This window comes from Cornus florida, unplaced genomic scaffold (assembly GCF_030987335.1).
Source record: "Cornus florida cultivar Cherokee Brave unplaced genomic scaffold, ASM3098733v1 CherokeeBrave_3.0.0_Hap2_Chr10, whole genome shotgun sequence".
Classification (NCBI taxonomy): domain Eukaryota; kingdom Viridiplantae; phylum Streptophyta; class Magnoliopsida; order Cornales; family Cornaceae; genus Cornus; species Cornus florida.
Genome location: NW_026775580.1, coordinates 103,347,341 through 103,364,014, shown reverse-complemented (window position 1 = coordinate 103,364,014; position 16,674 = coordinate 103,347,341).

The window sequence follows — 16,674 nt, the reverse complement described above, 5'->3', positions numbered from 1 at the left end:
TGACCTTTAGATAAAATCTTTAGGCCAACAATCTCCCCCTTTTTGATGATGACAAAACATTGATGTGTTTATAGTCAACATGGAGCATATTTTGAAAATTATATCAAACTTGATTCAATAGCAATAATTTTAGCATATAAATTTCACAGACATTTTTAGAAGAGTCCCCCTATCAATATGCATCTATCAAGATACTTAAAAAACAAAACAATAGAATAGCACATTAGCATGATAACACATCTTTCTCCCCCTTTGTCATCTCAAAAAAAAAAAAAAAAAAAGGAGGTGAAATGAATAAATAAAGAAAAATAACTTGCCATTTCAGGAAATATCAGATAAGAATGAATTAAAGGGCAAAAGATAAGCAAAAATAGCATTTTATAGATAACAGAAAAAGACTGTGAACACAAGTACCATATGACAAATAAAGGCATAGTTTATAAAACACAGAAAAAGACTTCTCTAAAGAAAATAAAGCTAATAAGTGCACACAAAAGAGGGTTTGAAATGGAGAAAAACTGTTCTAAGGAGAAGAGGGTCCATATTGGTTTCAAAATTCTGTAAAATCCTCATTAAGATGAGCGACTGCCATGTGCATTTCGTCAAGTTGAGTTTGCTGTTTTTCAAGAGTGGCTTGGTTCTGACGAGTCCCTTTGAGAATTTCCAACAAGAGAGCACGATTGGTACGATTTTCAACTGGAACTTCCTCATTTTCATCATCGTTATCACTTTCATGGTCGTCTTCATCCCCATCATCAACATCCTCAATTTCTTCTCCTCTAGCTCGAGCCTCTTCCAACCTTCATTACCTAGGATAAAACCACACTCCATTGTAATCCCTTTTTAGCCCCATTGACGCAAGATTTGAGGCAGTGAGAATGTGTCTTGGCCCTGGTTTGACTGCTTCATGACTATCAAGCCGAAGCTTTTTAGCCATAAATATGTGAGAGAGAACCATGGGATAATATAGAGAGACCTTTTTCTTTCTTTTGCATGCAAGTAGGTGATGAAATATAATGTATGCAAGATCAAAGTGCTTGCCATTTAAGACACACCAGATAAGAAAGACATCCATGTGGGAAACTTTGGATCGATTGCCAGATTTGGGAAGAATAGAGTACATGATGATCTTGTGAATCAGCCGAGCTTCCATAGTTAATTGTTTGGTGTTAACTTCTCTGGTATTTGTTACATTTGAATCATAACTCATTTGCCGAATAGCCGCTAGTTTATCAAAACGTTGTCCTTTAAACCAGTTGAAATGAGAATAGAATTGAATTTCATCCACAGACGGAAGATGAAGGATTCGAGCAATGCTGTTTGTATCAAGGTGAAAATATATTCCAGCCACATAGCAGTTAAGTTTTTCTTCTCCAGGCATTTCTTCAAGATGAGTATAGAATAACTTTACTAATTTTGGATAGTAACCTTCATTCATTCCAATAAATGTTCCAAGGCCAATTGCATCAAACAATCTATAGGTGTTGAGATGAAGATCATGGCAAATTGTGTCAGACAACACCATTGCTGTGGCCACTTTTCTATGCCGAAAGAATTTGCCATATATGCTTTTGTATGTGGGGTTTTTATATAGCATGGTGGCAGAGATTTGAGGTGGAGGAGGATTTGGTTCACTAGGGCCTGATTCATCATTATGTTGAGTAAACCGTTTTTGTCCACAAGAGGGATTCTTTCTACGTGAGGATGAAGCCGTGGACATTTCTAGAAATTAAACTGAAATAACAGAGGAATTCTCTGAATAAAGATTCAATTTAAAAGGCAATGAAAAATTCAAATCACAAATAAGTTTAGACAGAAGATTAACATTAGAAATAATAAAACAAATTGAACCAAGGAAAAGGCCCTGGTTAAAGTTTCACATTTAGTTAGAATTTTTTAAAAAAATTATTTATCTAGATATAAAGAGCCAAACTGGAATCATAATGGAGGATTCAAATTTAAAATTAAATGCAGGGAACAATCCTAAAATGTGTGCTTGATAAACCCCAAAAAAAATATATAACATGCTCAGGGGATTGAGATAAAGATAAATTCATCTTAAGAGTAGGAGTTCGACAGAGTTATGAAATGTACTTCCCAAATGAACCATAGACATCACATGATGCAAATTTATCCAAAAATAAATTCAAAACAAAAAAAAAAAAAAAATAGTTTTGATTACAAAATTTATGCAATATCTCAATATTTGATCAACAATGGAGCAGTAGATTAAATAGAGCTAAACTGATAGTTTAAGTATAAAATTTGAATAGCAGAACATATAGTAAACAATTTTCTTAGGATGATTGACCCTTTTTTTAAAAAATAAATAACAATAGTGAATATGAGGGTTTCATGAAGGAAAGTTTAAAGGAAATGAACCAAAAAAAAATTGTACAGCTGAAATTATGAATTAAATGTGAGATCATCTGCAATAATGATTGAATTTGAGAGGAAGAGACTTACAGAACACAATGCCCAAAGAGAATGGAGAAGTGCCCGAGCCGAAGAGCTCTGTGGAATGAAGTGTTTATGCCCAATAGAGATACTGCCGAGGCTTACAATAACCTACAGTTCAATTGCTTGACAGTCTGAGACATTGCAATGTTGGGGATTAATGGAGTATTCTTATCAGTGGAGGCGTCCAATATAGAATAGAGAAAATCGCCCAAAGCATGATGGAGTCTCCATAAGCTTCTGGAGGAAATCTGTTATAACCTCAAAATGAGGAAGTGCCGAGACCAAGGCAATTGATGGAGGAGCCGGCTCATTGAGAATTTGGAGCCGGCTCGGTAAAAGGATTTGGAGCGGGCTCTTAGGAAATGTTGAGCCAGCTCTTGAATGATACTTGGAGCCGGCTCTTCAAAGATATGGAGACGGCTCAGAGAGAAAATATAGAAAAGAAAGAAAGGAAAAAAAAAAAAGAAAAAGAAAAAAAATAAAATAACAGCCGGCTCAAGGAAGAAATTGGAGACGCCTCTAAACAATTTTTAGAGACGGCTCAAATTTTTTTTAGAGCAGGCTCAATTGTCTGCAGAGGAGATCCCGAGAGTTAAAAAAAATTAGCACTAAAGGAGCCGGCTCTACCTTTTTCTAGAGACGACTCTTCCTATTCCAATTTGTATGCAGGTTGGGGAGCCGGCTCTTGTTTTTATAGAGCAGGCTCTTTTAAAAAAAAATTGAGATCCCGAGAGCAAGCAATGTGATATCATCTGTGGAGACTACTCTGCCTTGTGTAGAGACGGCTCTTTTTCTTCAAAGAGACGACTCTTTTTCTGAATGAAGATGGCTCTGCTGCTGCTTTGCTTTACTGCTGTATTTCTTCTCCTGAGCACATTCCAATTTCCCTTCTAAGCAAGCAAAACCTATCTTCTTGGAGTGGTTTTGTAAAAATGTCATCTAATTGTTTCTCCGTATTGTCAAACATAAATTCAATGTCGCCCTTAGAGACATGATCCCTAAAAAAGTGTTACCTAATTTCTATATGCTTTGTCCTAGAATGCTGAATTGGATTTTTTGAAATACAAATTGCACTTGTATTATCACACATTATAGGAACATGATCAAAATGAAATCCAAAGTCCTCAAGTTGTTGCTTAATGTAAAGCGTTTGAGCACAACAACTACCGGCTGCAATATACTCAGCTTCCGCCGTTGATAGAGTGACAGAGTTTTGTTTCTTACAGGACCAAGAAACCAGTGATTGTCCAATGAAGTGACAAGTCCCACTAGTGCTTTTTCTATCAACTTTGCATCCTCCAAAGTCAGCATCCGAGTAACCAACAAGTTCAAATGATGTATATCTAGGATACCAAAGACCTAAGAATGTAATATAACTTAAATAGCGAAAGATGCGTTTAACAGCACATAGATGAGATTCTTTAGGGCAAGATTGAAAACGAGCACATAAGCATACACTAAACATGATGTCCGGTCTACTAGCGGTTAAATATAAGAGACTACCAATCATGCCTCTATATTTTTTAATATCCACATTAACTCCCTTTTCATCCTTGTCAAGTTTCAAAGAAGAGCTCATTGGAGTAATGGCATGTTTAACTTCCTCCAAGCCAAATTTCTTTAGCAAATCCTTAACATACTTAGATTGGCAAACAAAAATACCATCAAGTGTTTGTTTGATTTGCAACCCTAAGAAGAAGGTTAGTTCACCCATCATGCTCATTTCAAATTCATTTTGCATACAAGAGGCAAACATTTCACATAAAACACTATTGGTTGATCCAAAGATAATATCATCAACGTAAATTTGAATGACCAACAAGTTGCAGTTAATGGTTTTAGTGAAAAGAGTATTCTCAATTTTACCTCGAATGAACCCATTAGCAAGTAAAAAACCACTTAGTCTTTCATACCAAGCTCTTGGAGCTTGTTTCAAACCATACAATGCTTTTGTCAATTTGAAAACATGGTTTGGACAATTGTAGCTTTCAAAACCAGGTGGTTGCTCAACATACACTTCTTCTTCAATGAAGCCATTTAAGAAAGCACTTTTTACATTCATTTGATATAACTTAAAGTTTTTATGAGATGCAAATGCAAGGAGCATCTTATAGCTTCAAGTCAAGCTACGGGGGCAAAAGTTTCCTCATAATCAATTCCTTCTTCTTAATTATAACCTTGAGCAACAAGCCTTGCCTTATTTCTCACAATTGTTCCCGATTCATCCTTTTTATTTCTAAACACCCACTTTGTGCCAATGACAGTTTTATCTTTAGGTTTTGGAACCAAATGCCAAACATCATTTCTTTCAAATTGATTAAGTTCTTCTTGCATGGCCAAGAGCTAAGATTCATCATTTTTGGCTTCAAGAATATTCTTTGGTTCAAGTTGGGAAACAAAAGCTACATAGTTGCAAACATTACTTATTTGAGATCTAGTGCTTCCTCCTTTAGATAGATCGCCAATAATTTGATTTATTGGATGGTTGGACACTTGCTTCCAAGCCTTAGGAAGAGTATCTTCATGAGAGTGACAATCTTTTGGAACATCTTTGGAGTGATCTTCAATAGACGAACCATTTAAATCAAGATTTTCAATGTTCTTTTCAATCTCAATCACATCTTCATTATCATCCAATGAGCACCTAAGAGGGGGTAATGGTGATTCATCAAATACGACGTGTATAGATTCCACAACCACTAGTGTTCTTTTGTTGAACACTCTAAATGTTTTGCTACGAGTTGAATAACCTAGAAAAATACCTTCATCTGATTTAGGATCAAATTTTCCTAGACTATCTTTGTCATTTAACACGAAGCATTTACACCCAAAAACTTTAAAGTATCCAATATTTGGCTTCCTTTTGTTCCAAAGTTCATAAGGAGTGTTATTAAGAAGTTTTCTAATGATTACTCTATTTATGACATAGCATGAGGTACTGACAGCTTCGGCCCATAGAGTTCTAGGAGATTTATGTTCATTTAACATAGTCCTAGCCATTTCTTGGAGAGACTTATTTTTCCTTTCAACTACTCCATTTTGTTGAGGAGTTCTAGGAGCAGAAAGATTATGATTGTATCCATTTTCATCACAAAATCTTTCTACATCTTGGTTATCGAACTCTCTTCCTCTATCACTTCTAATGGACTTAATCTTACACTCTTTCTCGTTCTCGACTCTCTTACAAAATTTAGCAAAGATTGCATGAGCCTCATTTTTGTGAGTAAGGAAAAATACCCAAGAGAATCTGGAGTAATCATCAACAATGACAAATGCATAGAGTTTTTCACCAAGACTAGCAGTTCTCTCTGGACCGAATAAGTCCATATGAATTAATTCAAGTGGCCTTGTAGTTGTTATGTCCTTTTTCCTTTTAAACGATGACTTAATTTGCTTACCTATTTGGCATGCGCTACAAGTTTTATCTTTAGAAAAATTAGTCTTTGGGAGGCCTTTGACTAATTCATTTCTAGATAGCTTTGAAATCAAATCCATACTAGCATGACCTAACCTTCTATGCTACAACCAACAATTTTCATTTGAGGATACAAAGTACTTGACATCTTGATCATGTAATTCACATAAAAGCAAAGTATACACATTACCATTTCTTAGAGCATGAAAAACTTCATTATTATCCTTTTTGACAATGCATTTATCCGATTTAAACAAAACATCATATCCTTTATCACATAGTTGGCTAATACTAAATAAGTTGTGTTTTAAGCCTTTAACAAGTAAAACATCATCAATAGTTAAGGAAGAGGAGATACCAATAGTTCCAATGCCAATGACCTTGCCTTTTGAGTTGTCGCCGAATGTAACATTTCCTCCTTTGTGAGGTTTGATAGAGCGAAATTTTGATTGATCTCCCGTCATATGTCTTGAGCATCCACTATCAAGGAACCATTTGTCCTTAGATGAATATGAAGACTTCACGCAAACCTACAAAATGAATTTGAGTAATCTTCTTTTCGTACCCACATTCTTTTGGGTCCATGAGAGTTAGGAAGAAGCACATAAGTTCCTTTAACAACCCAAACCTCTTTTGTCCTACATGGCCTAATAGGACAATGATTGATCTTATGTCCTATCTTTTTACAATAATTGCATGTTGGACTAAAGGAGAAATTTTTAACAAAGTAATTGTTCAAGGGCTTTTTCCTTTTTAATAAACATGAATCTTTGTTATGAGGATCAAATCCAAGCCCATCCTTAGCATAAGCATTTCGTTGCTTTCCAAGAATGATGCTTAAATTCTCTCTACCTTTTGTGAATTTGGCTAAGGTTTCAACTTGATCCTCAATAATGACTTTCAATGATTCATTTTCAGAAATTAACTCAATTGAGGCTGCTTCTTTAGCTAATTCTTTTTCCTTTTTCAAGGTTTCATTTTCAAGTTGAGATTTTTCAAGGTTTTGAGAGATGATAAGCTTTTCTCTTCTAAGACTAGCACACTTTTGAACCATTTTGCCTAATTCATCATGTAATTCTTTAAAAGCATCTAGCAAATAATTGTGTGCGTCAACTAATTCATCATATGAAGTTTCTAAATCAAATGAGTCATGATTAGAATTTACCTCATCTTCATCGGCCATGAGACAAAGATTGACCAATTCATTGAGTTCATCGTCACTTTCGGATCCATTTGAATCATCATCTTCCCATGTGGCTCGCATGGCTTTGCCTTCCTTTTTCCTTTATTTTTTATTTTTGTAGGCAAAGCAATCGGATTTGAAATGTCCTGGTTTTCCACAATGAAAACATGTAGGTGCTTCTCTTTTTCCTTGCTCACTTGATGCACCATTTCTTTTGAAGTTGTTACTCTTTTGGAATTTTTTCATTTGAAGAACTCTTCTCACGGTCTTGGTAATGAAGGCAACTTCTTCTTCTTCTTCATCATTAGGAGTTTTATCAATTGTGACTTCTTTTGCAGAGGCTTGAAGAGCTATATCCTTCTTTTGAGCTTCTTTGTCTTCATCTCTATCATTCATTTCTAACTCATAGGCCATTAATGAGCCAATAAGTTCATCTATGGGGAGTGTATTGAGATCCTTGGCCTCTTGGATGACGGTTTTCTTGGCTTCCCAGTTTTTAGGCAGAGACCTGAGAATTTTTCTCACATTGTCAGACGATGTATATGATCTTCCAAGAGCCTTCAAAGGATTTACAATGTTAGTAAAACGAGAATACATTTCACTAATAGTTTCTCTGTTGTTCATAGTGAAAAGTACATATTTATGGACAAGCATATTCATTTTGGATTCCTTTACATGACTGGTCCCTATATAGGTAACTTCAAGTTTATCCAAAATTTCTTTGGCTGTTTTGTAATCCGAAATTCTATTGAATTCGTCTTTGCTTAAAGCACAATAGAGATTGGTGATAGCCTTGACATTACATTGTATAAGCCTACGGTCATTTAGGGTCCATTCAATATCAGGTGTTGTAACAGTTTCACCATTTACAATTTTGGTTGGAACGTGGTCCCCTTTTTCTGTGGCTTTCCAGACATCTATATCAACACCTCTTAGAAATGCTCTCATTTTGATCTTCCAATAGTTGTAGTCATTTCCGTCAAACCAAGGAGGTCTATTGTTAGATTGCCCTTCTTAATGAAAAATTGTATTGGCCATGGTCATTCTCTAAGATGGTTAGATCTTTTTCTAGAGATTAGGCTCTGATACCAATTGTTAGTCACTAATTGACTCTAGAGGGGGGGTGAATAGAGTCAAGGGCCAATTTTTCCAAATTAAAAATATTAAATCTAACAGACTATTAATCACAGAGAAACTGAAATATTCAAGCAGTGTATGGCACAAGTATAAGAGAGATAGAGATGAGAGATTGCAAACAATGACTCGGCGATTTAGCGAGGTTCGGAAACTCCTACTCTTCAGCTCAAGGTCCCCCTTGAGACTTCCCAAAATCACTAGAGCTTCTCCTTAATTGTGGAGAGCAAACCTTCAGTTTAAGCAAGACCTTACTTCTCTTCCTTGCTAAGAGAACACCCTTCTCCTAGATTTTCTTTTGGGTCACACCAACCCTTTTACAATAACTTGAAAAGAAATGAATTGTACAATAAATCTCTCAAAGATAGAAGTACACAGTTCTGCTCACGACTATAGTAAAGATGAATATATATCTGAAGCCCAGAATTACTACAGTAGAATGAAATAAATGTAAGAGAGGAAATGAAAGCAGAAGGAATGAAAGCTCAACGAATGCTTCTTTAATGCTTTTTAGGAATGGTAGAATGCTCTCTGTAATTGTCTATTTTTTTGATGCAAACCAACCTCTGTATATATAGATAAACAATGGTCGATATAGCTGTTGCAGGTGGTTGGACAACAATAAATGAAAAGTTTCCATTGTAGATCAAAACCCTAGAAGGAGCCGGCTCTTTGCAAAAGTGGAGGCTGCTCAATTAAAAAGGTGGAGCAGGCTCTTTTTCTTAAAAGGAGACGGCTTAATAAAAAATTGGAGCCTTCTCTAGATTTTTAAAGCCTTCTCTACTTTCGTAAAGCCTTCTCTACTTTTTGTAGAGCCTTCTCTACTTTCAGTAGGAGGCTTAAAATGAATTCCAGTATGATGTAAGGCTCATATGAATATGTTTAAAAACCTAATGAGCTAATTTTATGTTCTTTGAGAGATGAGATGAGATGAGAATGATATGCATGAATTGTAATTTTCAGCTTCAAAATATATTCAACTAAACTTTGACATTGAACCTTAGTATCTCACCATCCTATTTACCCTTTTCTTCATTTCTTGATCATGATCGTCTAGGCTTGATGAAGATTTGCTGAAAAGCTTAAATGATCTTTGAAGACCGAGTTCTTCTTTATTTTCTTGCACTTTGATGCTTCTTTGAAATCATTGCTTGAGTGTTTGGAATGCTTGAAATGGAACTTCTAGCTCATCATTAAGGATTGAATGATTGAACAACTATACTTCACTCAATGAAAATATTAGTACATAAACATCATTAATGGATTGTAATCATCAAAACATAAGATTGACCTTTAGATAAAATCTTTAGGCCAACACATACAAGCTGTAAAATAAAACATGTCATTTAAATCACCAATTAATCAAATAATTAAACCAAATAACAATCTAACAATTTATTTAAAATAAATTCACTAAATACTAATTAAACAATTAATTTTAAAATAAATAAACAAATACAACTTAAATAAATACTCACTTAATCAATTAAGAAATCAAGCACACAATTCAGATAATTAAATAAAAATACAATAAAATCCTCAATCAAAATTCCCAAATTAGCTTTTTGAAAACTAGGGGTATTACATTCTTCCCCCCTAACAAAAGGAATTCCGTCCTCGGAATTCACAAAAATCTGAATTAATGTCTTTGCAAAATTCATTTCCGTTTTCGTGTGGCACAGCCCCTTTAGATGAGCACCACCCAAATTCCAACACATCCAACCATATACAAGATTCCTATGTTTAAGAAATAGCATAAATGTGCAACTCTTAGATTGTATCTAGTAACGATCCAATCTTACCCAATATTTAATGAAGGGTAACCATCCCTCGTCCTTCCAATTCCATAGAACCAACACATAAAAGTCCTATGTATTCAGCGCTTAACAAGTTGGTAACGTTAAACAATAGGCCACTGCCGAAACCAATAACCAAAACCCATGAAGAGTCAATGCGATACATAAAACTGACTTTCCTCCAAAACACATTGCTTTCGATACGGAAAACCGCTCAAACAACCCTTCCCTGATAGAAATCTCCCATGTATGAGTTTAATTAGCTACCAAATCCGACTGTCGCCTCCAAACCGTGAGCACTCATTACCAAAAGAGAGCATGGTTCTCCAATGTATCCTTACATAAAGTCAAGGTCTTATTAGATAACCTTGCTTCCATGTCGGACCAACCAGTAAGAGATCGACACAACCCGACTATCTAAAATCCCAAACATTGTCGCACGAACCTCCTTGTGCCAACAATAGCACAGATAATATCTAAAACTGTAAGTAACGCTTTCAATTACCCATGCCAACCTAGGATATATATCCTAAGCATATTTGCCATGATTAAATAGAATATCAAGATCCCATTTCCCGTCTAGAGATGCGAAGCATAGTTGTTGTTTCAACACCTTCAGAAAGCTCCTTTGACATAGCACCGGTTATCTTCCATATTGAATAACCACATGCTATAACTCCGTTATCAGCGCAATGTACAACTGATAAGAAATGCCACAGTAAACTCCACTAAAGTGTAGTCCACAAGCAAACTTGTTCTAACCACTACTCTTAAACCATATGGAATTAAAATTCCAACAAATGTCAGTAATTTCTACCAACCATCCCCTCCTGATTAGTCCTACTCCCATTTCGAACAAGAATTTATAACAGTTCAGCAATTACCATTCATAGCATGATATAATGATTATCAGAATTATAAACTGAGCAACATTATATTAGAAATTCCAACCAATCCTTCCATACTAGTTCACTTGAATTAATACAACAAGACTAGCAATTAAATCCTCTTAAATCCCTGACAGCATGCCAATTCGTGTATAGATTTCATGTTGCCCATAACCACAACCTAACCAACATTTCTGAGACTTAAGTATGTCTTAGATATCATTGATATCAAATCCTAAAAATCCCTTTTATATTAATTCATTTAATTTGCTAAAACAAATAGCAACTCAATCCTCCTTCCTCTCGGACAGCATGCGCATTATATGATTAGGTTTCATGACGCCCCTTAGGATTAGCACCCTAGCATAAACCAACTATTTTAGGGTTTTATCAAGTTAATTTTAAATATTTAAAACCCCACAACAATTTCCAAAAATTCCATTTAAGCTCCTTAACTCAGAAACTTACCCGAAAACACCCCGTAGGGGTTTTATTCAAGGGAGCCGGCTCCCCCACCATGGGAGCCGGCTCTAACACTCCCAGAGCTGGCTCTCCCCCATGGAGAGCCGGCTCTCTCTTCATGGGAGCCGGCTCCCACACTTAGGGAGCCGGCTCTCCCCCTGAGAGCCCCCTCTGCTTCGTCTTTGCTTCGTCCGGTGATCTTCTGTGCTTCCGGCGAAGTTCAACATCCCTGTCCAAAATATTTTTAACATACCTAGGGTTTAATTTAAGTTCTTATTAGAACCTCCTCTCCTTCCAGTATGAATTAATCAACAAAAATCTAAACCAAAACCAAAAACAGTTTATGTTGCCTCTGTTCATCTTCCCTGATTCCAGTAAAATTCTAACCTCTGTTCCAAAGTTTCCTTAAAGTTATTAAGGTTCAAGATAAGTCCCAACAGTCCTAGAACACCTCAATTTTAATTTTTAATTGATTTTCATAAGTTTAAAACAAACACAGACCAGTTTAAGCAAGAAACCGTTTTCAGTTTAAATAAATATAACACAAGTTATAGTCCGGTGAAACATGCATCAACCATCCATTTTAAAAGTTGAATTAAACCCTGGAGTCTATAAAGAATGCACAGAACACAAGTTTATAGGAAAGAGGTAAACTGAAACTTGCCTTTAAGGTTTCGGCTTGAAACCTTTCACATTGTCTCTAAATTCTGGCGAATCCTAAGATCGTTCCTTCCTCCTCTATTCACTGTTCTTCATCTTCCATTACTTCTTGACTCAACCCACGAGCAACACCCTTAACCAAACTCTCTAGACCCTCTCTGTCGATATGAGTGGAACACCTAAGTATTGAACTGGGAGGGATCCAATCCCAATTCCTAGCATAGCTATAATTGCAGCTTCAGTGTGTGGGTCAGTTCCTGAGAAGTAAACATTGCTCTTGGAAAGATTGATGTCAAGACCAGACATACAACAGAAGTGATATAGGGCAGACTTCAACACTGAAACTAAAGTGATGTCTCCATGACAAAACAAGAAGAGGTTATCAGCATAGGAGAGATGAGTGATCTTCAAAGCACCATATTTCCAATGGAATTTGAATGTGTGAGCTCTTCTTACATATTCATTAATGATGGATGACAGGGTATTCATGACAATAACAAATAGAAAGGGAGAGATGGGGTCACCTTGTCTCAATCCCCTCCTACCTTTGAAAAACCCTTGGAACTCTCCATTAAGGGCAATGGTGAAAGAGGGTGATGTGAAGCAAGCCTGTAATAGAGAAGTGAACTTAGATGGGAAGTTATGGAGGTTGAGACAGCTTAGGATAAAATCCCATTTGACTGAATCAAATGCTTTCTTAAGATCTATCTTGATAGCACACTTGGCAGTGGAAGACTCAATGTGGTACCCTCTTAGTAGTTCATGAGCTAGCAGGATGGGATCTGTAATCTTCCTCCCATTGATGAAAGTTGATTGAGTCATATCAATGATGAATGGTAGAGAGAGCTGCAACTTGGATGCCAGAATTTTTGAAATGCACTTATAGATGGAGTTACAGCAAGATATTGGTCTGTAGTCATGAATGAAAGATGGATTCTGGCATTTTGGAACCAATGCAATGTAAGTGTTATTTGCTTCAGACAACATCTTACCATTCCTGAAGAATTCAGCAACAGCCTTGGTGACAGTATTCCCCACAATTCCCCAAGCTTTTTGGAAGAATGCAGCATTGTAGCCATCAGGGCCAGGGGCCTTATCTTTGCTAAGCCTGAACATACATAGCTGAATTTTACTATGAGAAGGAATGCCATCCAGAATACTGTGAAGGTGGTCAAGAACCAATTTGTTGATGAAGGGCTGCAGATCAGGGATGCTATGAGTAGGAGGGGGGAGCAACAAAGCAAATTTTTGAAGTGGTTTACAACTTCAGCTTTGATGGCTTCACAATCAGTTAGAACCTGACCATTATCAGTGGTGAGAGACACAATTTTCTTTCTGTTATTCCTAGAAGAGAGGGATTTATGGAAGTAGGAAGTGTTGTTGTCACCCAGCTTGAGCCAAGTCATCTTTGATTTCTGTCTCAGCATGTCTTCTTGGTGTTTGGTCAGCCTAAGTGTAATACCCCTAATTTTAAAAGGCTATTCCTGGAATTTAATTTATGGCTTATTTGCATTTTATTTACTTATTTGCGTAATAGTTTTAAGGTTTATTTATTTAATTAGTCATGTTACTTAATTAATTGCTTAATGGTTTATTTGTTTAATCAGTCATGTTACTTAATATGTTTTTGGTAACTGTTTATATAATTTTATTTATTTATTTAATTGTGTTTTTATTTATTTTAGTTGTGAATTTGTTGATTAAGTGTGACTTTATTTGTTTTTATTTATTTAGTGGTGGTTTGTGAATTAATTAATTAGTTATTAAATTGTATTTTATTTTTCTATTTTTCGTTAATTGAATTAATTATTAAATGGTATTTTATTTTTCTATTTTTCGTTAATTGAACTTAGGGTTTTGTTTTATTTTTTCTTTAGCCGACTTAGTTTCCTATCTAGTATTAGGACTAGAATTAGGGTAACCTTAATCCTATAAATATATACATTAAGGTTTTACCTAGGGTTTTAGAACTTAAACACGTCGGTGGAGGCAGAGAGAGAGAACAGAGGAAGGCTTACAGTAGTCGGAGTTCGCCGGAGAATTTAGGAAGCAACGGTGCAAGGTTTCAAACTGAGACCTAAAGACAAGTTCTAAACCTATCTCTTTCCCTTAGGCTCGTGTTCTTTGCACGACTGATACAATTCCAGGATTTAATAAGAATTAAAAACTGAACTGGATTGCATGTTTTAAATGCTTAAAACTGGATGTGTGTTCAAGTTGTTTAATGTTTGTATTAAATTCTTTGTTGCGTTATTTCTGTTTTAAATCATATAAGTTGATGAGTAATGTTTTTAATTAGTTTTATACCATGTTAGGAACCACTGGAATTAATTTAGTTTGCAAGTTTGGTATGTTAAAACAATTGGGGTTCGGGAAAGCATAAACTGCTCGTATTAAACTCTTGATGCAAAATTCATGCTTTAGTTGATTTTAGTAACTGAACAATGAATTGAGTGGATTTTGGAATAAGTTGGAACCTGATTTAAACACTTAGGAACCCTAGGTATGAAGGTCAGTTCATTAGAAACTCACCGGAATTGAAAACGATGAAGAACAGAGAGAGAGACGACTCACTGTTTTAAAGAGCAGGCTCTTCCGGACGAAGAGCAAGCTCTACTTTTAAGTAGAGCCAGCTCTAGGGGTCTTGGAGCAGGCTTTTCTTCTAGTAGAGCCGGCTCCAAGATGGGAAGAGTAGGCTCTTCTTTTGGTGGAGCAAGCTCTTCCCTCAGGTGTGCGTTTTTTAATTTTTCTGCGACTGTGTGGGCTACAGAACTTGGATTTTGGGATTTTTAGTTTCTGTTGGAAGCTATACTGAGGTGTTTAGAGGTGGTCTAAGCTTGATTAAAATCCTTGAGAGAAGATTTATGCAAAATAAAACAACTTTGTTTTAGTGCGACAGTGGACAATGCTTAATTAATCAGTTTACTGTGTTTTTGTTATGAAATGATGCAGAATTGCTTAACACTTAGAATAGCAATTCTTAGCAATAAAATTCTCAATTAAACCTATCCCAATGTTATAAAATAAGCGTGTGGATTTAAATGGTTTAGTATGCTTATTTGGCCCTAAGTTGGTTTACAGTTTGGATGGGAGGAGCTGCAAGATGTTTAAGCTTTGGTATTAAAATTCTTAGTGATGATTTGCAGTTAGTCATGTTCCAGAATTACTAAAAATAAACCTGTAAACATTTATATTCTGTTATGGCTGATTAGAATTAATTGGTTTACATGTATAACCTGTAATATCAATTAGTGGACATTTCAGAGTAGTATGGATTAAGCTTGTTAATTGACAATTAGTTTATCATGCTTAATATGGAACAATTGATATTTGTACTTAATGTTTTATTGTCAATTGTGGAATGTATGGATTGGTTGATAGTTATATTTTTATTTATTCTATTAACTGCCGGATGGATTGGATTGTATGCATCGGTATGGGATGGTGACATACTAGGTTTGGATTGGCTCAAAATTGCTATATCCTACCTAAACGGAATAAGGGAATGGATTAAAAATAAATCCTACTTATATTTAGGCTAAGTCAAAGAAGCTGCACAAGCTGAATGACTAGCTGGATTACTGGTTATCTATGTTAAGTCTGTGCAGTTGAATAAGCTGAACGACTTACTAGATTTATTATGGATTGTTATGAACGGATTTTAAATATATTATTATGGTACCGAGACATGAGCTTGAGTCTCAGAGTCGACGGTTAGGGAGCGTATATGTAGTAGGATGCGTAGCTGGCTATGCTGGTTGTGGTGTACCCTGTTAGGCTTAGGTAGTCATGCCCACTCAGGTGCGTTTTGCATGTTGCCTTCTACTCAGGTTGAGACCCATATCATAGTCCAGCGAGAGTCCATAGTATGGATATATATATATATATATACACGACTTATATAGTTATTGTTGAGTTGGTTAGAGTGTATATGCGTATCGAGTCTCTGCTTGGATTGTAGTAGATTAGAACTTGTTCGTGGGCCTGACCCACTCCTATTTTCCAGGTGTACGTCAGTTCCAGGCTTGAGCTTGTTCGTGCTGGGCAGAGAAGATCTTCCATTCTACCGACGATGTAAGACTTCTTTCCAGATATTTGATTTGGATTTTATCTTCAGTTTACTTTCATTTCAGTTTGGTTTTTAGGGGTCCACTGGAGATGGATTCCCGAGTTGTTAACTTATGGAGGTTTTGGATTATTGAGATTTAAGTATATTTAATATTAAAGGTTTTTTATATTTAGTTTTCTTTCAGCTTAAACTTTATTTATCAAATTCATTTTGTCATCTGTGTTCGTATAAAATACTTTAATTGTTTGATATTCCCTCAGGTTTGGGCCTGGGCCTGATCAACCCGTGTCTCTGATCCGAGGGGTATCACACTAAGATACTCATTAGTTAAGACTTTTTCCAATTGTCTGAGGTCTTCATTTCTTGGATCTGTGTCAAGGTCAGTTTGACAGGCATCAAGCTCCAATTTGACTGCCTGCAGCTTCAAGTCCATTCTGTGAATTCCTTTTTGCAGTTGGTTTTGAGGGCTTGTTTCAGCAATTTGAGCTTCTGAACACATTGGAACATTGTTGTGCCTTTGATGTAGGTTTGCCAGACTTCCTGAATTGTGGGAAGGAATTGGGGATGACTGTTCCAGGCATTGAAGAACCTAAATAGGATGGCTCTTT